This window comes from Suricata suricatta, chromosome 8 (genome assembly GCF_006229205.1).
Source record: "Suricata suricatta isolate VVHF042 chromosome 8, meerkat_22Aug2017_6uvM2_HiC, whole genome shotgun sequence".
Lineage (NCBI taxonomy): Eukaryota > Metazoa > Chordata > Mammalia > Carnivora > Herpestidae > Suricata > Suricata suricatta.
Genome location: NC_043707.1, coordinates 38,790,916 through 38,795,631, shown reverse-complemented (window position 1 = coordinate 38,795,631; position 4,716 = coordinate 38,790,916).

The window sequence follows — 4,716 nt, the reverse complement described above, 5'->3', positions numbered from 1 at the left end:
TTTACAGAATGCCACATATACAACTGCTCACCCAAAGCCCTGGCTCCAGGGGAGCAGGCTGGGTGTTCCCTCTTCTAGCTCAGTGTGGAAAGAACCAATGGGCAGGGAAGCATTAGGAAGAACCTATGTAATGCCCAAGTCGCAATATCCTCAACAACCAGAGACCACCAGGGAAACCGAGGCACGAATTCAAAGGCAAAGGGTTTTATTATGGGCTCGGGCTCACAGACTTCACCAATGCAGTGGATCCGTGCTGAGAGCCCCGAACAAGGGCTGAGGAGGGTTTTTATGGGGTTTGGGGAGAGGGAGTTACAAGAAATTGTGACATAGGTATAGTGATCCAATCTTTATTATACAATATTATTGACAATAGGTTTAACCATACACATTGTTTAGAGCGTTCGTTACTTTTGGCAGGACCCAATCACAACATTTAGAGTACGGTTAAAATCAACCAATTACAGGGTGAGCCTAGGGTCTTGTTTGGCAATTATCGGGTTAATTTTGACATTAGTTAACAGGCGGCTATCTAAAGTTTCCATCTACAGGCCTATTCTTAGGAATGTTAAGGGTGTTAGCTGGCCTTTCCTGATTCGGTGTTACAAGGGTGGTCTCTCTTGCTTTAGACAATGTGTAACTGCCTGTTATTTTCAGGAAACTAAAACTTAGGCCTTTAAGGTCAGAGGGGAAATTTAAGGCCTGTCATGGAGTCTGTTTGGTTCAGACTTGTGTCCTTACCCCTGCACATGGTTTGCTTGTGCAAGAGCCATATCCTGCTCCTTCCAGAAGCATGGCTCACCTGAAGCCCAGCCTTAGGGCCCATATGAAAGGTGTCCTTGCTGCTGGCACCTCATCTGCTCACCTTCCTCAGGGATGTGACTGTGGTTGTCTGAGAGCAGGATGAGTGTTTCTATGAGACCCAGAGGGGACACTGGGCAGGGTGGAGATGGAGCTGGAATGTCCTTCTGGGAGATGGACAGAGTGGAGTGTGGAGGAGGACAAAATAGTGGGCAAGGACAGAAAGTCAGGACTAATGCTTGCTTTGGACCAAACTAGAACCACTTGGTAAGGCTAGTCCCCGTGGTCAGAGAGGGAGATAATATGTGACCAAGAACTATACAGTCTTGCAGTGACTGGCTTGTTAACACTGAGCCCATTGCTCTGAAGGAAGCTTTTCCCTGACTGTGCAGATCTCAAATTTATATTATATTATATTATATTATATTATGTTATGTTATATTATATTATATTATATACACATGTATATACCCACATATATACATACACACAGGCACAGACACATACATACACATATATGACGTATATATGTCTCAATATATATGGACTTAATATGTCTTTGAAAGGGCATGAGATATCCATTCTAGCATTTCATTCTAGCATTTGGATAGTGCTTGATATATGAGTTCAGCAGTTGTTCTTAATCACTTAAGAATCAAGAACTGTGGGGATGTCTGTGTATTCAGTTGGTTGGGCTTCTGACTTCCACTCAGGTCATGATCTTGTGGTTCGTGGGTTTGAGCCCCATGTTGGGCTCTGTGCTGACAGCTCAGAACCTGGATCCTGCTTCAGATTCTGTGTCTCCCTCTTTCCCTACCCCTCCTCTGTTTGTGTTGCCTCTCTCTCTCTCTCTCTCAAAAATAAACATTAAAAAAAAAAAAAGAATCAAGAACTGTGGACCACTCTAGAAAAGTAGACACATTCACTGTCTCACATAGGATTTTGTCAGTGTATACATTTTATTTTATTTTGTATACAGTGTAGTTCCAATGAGTTTAAAATAAGTTTATTCACACTGGCTTCTACACATAAATTTACAAACAGTTATATCCTAATGAATGAAGATGTTACTTGAAAGACACACTAAACCTAGTGTAGGTGCATGATTAACAATAGAGCTATTACCATATGCTTTAACACATAAGTTTACATACATTTAGATCTTTTTTAAAGCTTTGATTTAAATTCCAGTTAACATAGTGTTGTATTCGTTTTAGGTGTACAATATAGTGATTCAGTGCTTGCATTCATCACCCAGTGCTTGTCACAACAATGGTACTCTTAATCCCCAACACCTACTTCACCCATGCCACCACCCCTCTCCCCACTCTGCCCTCTGGTAACATCAGTTAGTTTTCTGTAGTTAAGGGTCTTTTTCTTGGTTTGCCTCTCTTTCTTTCCTGTTTTTCTCATTCTATTTCTTAAATTCCACACATGAATGAAATCATAGGGTATTTGTCTTTTTCTTACTGACTTATTTCACTTAGCATTATACTCTTTAGCTCCATCCATGTTGTTGTACAAGTCAAGATTTCATGCTTTTTATGACTAATAGTGTATTATATACATATATATTATTTATTTGTTAATTTATATCACAGCCCAAATGTCCGTTGACTGATAAAAGATAAAGAAGATGTACACATATTTTAGATATCCCTCCCCAACCCTGAGGAAGGATTTTAAAAGAGGGAGACCTGTAATGGCTCTGAAGATTAATTCTGGGTATGTTTCTGATTTTTCATTCAGGTTTTCAGGTTCACTGAAATCCCACAAAAATGTCCTGCCAGCAGAACCAGCAGGAGTGCCAGCCCCCTTCCAAATGTCTGCAAAAGTGTCCCACACCTAAATGTCCCCCCAAGAGTCCCACCAAGTGCCCTCCAGTCTCTTCCTGCTACAATGTCAGCTCTGGGGGCTGCTGCAGCCCCGGGGGTGCGGGCTGCTCTCTGAGCCACCACAGGTGACACAGGTCCCACCGCCACAGACACCAGAGCTCCCGGTGCTGCAGCAGTTGCAGCGGCCAACAGTCTGGAAGCTCTGACTGCTGCTCTGGGGGCTGCTGCTGACCATAACCATGAGGAACAGGAAGGAACAGCATGGCAAGAATTAAAAAACAAAAGACCTATTTATTGCAGCCTAGTTAGTGTTTTGTCCCCTTTTCTCTCTTGTTTTCCTCTTCTGGACCCAATCTGCTGAATAAACATGAAAGGTTTACTTTTCAGAAGCCATCAACGTTATGCCTTGGGTTCGTACTCTTTTTGGTATCACGTGAATATCAATTTTTCTCAGGTTGCTTAAAAACATCCTAAACCATGTGATTTGCAACTGTAATTTTACGTTCAAGTTCCAATTTGATTGGTGGCTTTTATTCCATTTTTTTCTTCTTTTACCTAAATCTTAGTTCTCCCTGGATAGAAAGACAGATATACAGCTTGTACTGGGCTAGAGAAAAACAACCAATTAAGCTTTAATGAATTAATATTTAATGTATGTCTATCTTCAAGAAAATCTGAACTGCAGTATTCATGTGAAGCCAATAAATTAGGATTGACTAGAATTCCCAGAGGAGTTTAATTTAAAAAAAGATTAGCAGGGAGTGGGGGAAATGAGATGTGGGTCAAAGAGTACAAATTTCCAGTTAGAAGATAAATAAATCCTGGGGATCTTATGTACAATATAGTGATTATAGATAACAGTACTTACTGTACTCTACACTTAAAAGTTGACAAGAGAGATCTTAAATGTTCTTGCCACAAAAAAGAGATGGCAATTATGGTATTAGATTTATACAATGTTACATGTCAGTTATATCTTAATGAAGCTGTAAAAACATTGGTGATGAAAAATAGCCACGCCACTCAAGTGATTTGGACAGAAGATCCTATTAAGTAAAAAATGTAATTATCGCTCCATACATGCCTCCTAAGGGCAATCTGTCTGTCTGTCTGTCTCCCCCCTCATCCCCCACTTGCTCACTGTTTTTAAGAGAATTGAGTTAACAGAATAGTCCCAGCTCCAGTCGGAGAAACCTTGCTGATCTTTGTAAGTACTCTCCTGATGCTGTGTTGTGAACATACAGAAGTCTGGTTATACAAAGTATGATGGAAACCCAGGCTTTTAAATTTTTAAACAAATTTTAGAATCCTTTTTGTAGAAAACTAAACATCAGGATTAGAATGAAGTTCTTTCCTTCTCTTTCCCACATGCTGCCCTAGAGATAGGAAGCTCTTTGTTTCTGAGCTCCGCTAACTTGGGTTCTCTGAGCCAGAGGCCTTGGATGTGAGAGATTAGATATTGCAGACCCATCCTAGCTTTGGGCTCATGCAGAGAGCTCAAATGAATTCACTAAGAGGAACAAATGAAGAGCTGAGGTGAACATCAACATGGCTCCCTTAAACTTTTCAAGAAAGCCTATTTGAAATAAGCCTGGTTTGTTATTGTTCCTGCATTCACCACCATTTGACATTGCATATTTATATCCTTCATTTTTTAAAAAATAGTTTATTGTCAAATTTGTTTGCATACAACACCCAGTGCTCTTCCCCACAAGTGCCCTCCACCATCACCACCACCTCTTTCCCCCCTCCCCCTTCCCCTTCAACCCTCAGTTCATTTTCAGTATTCAACAGTCTCTCAGGTTTTGCGTCCCTCTCTCTCCTCAACTCTCTTTCCCTCTTCCCCTCGCCCTGGTCCTCCATTAGGTTTCTCTTGTTTTCCTCTTAGACCTATGAGTGCAAACATATGGTTTCTGTCCTTCTCTGCCTGGCTTACTTCACTCAGCATGACACCCTCAAGGTCCATCCACTTTCCTACAAAGGGCCATATGTCATTCCCTCTCATTGCCATGTAGTACTCCATCGTGAATATATACCACATCTTCTTGATCCATTCGTCAGGTGATGGACATTTAGGCTCCTT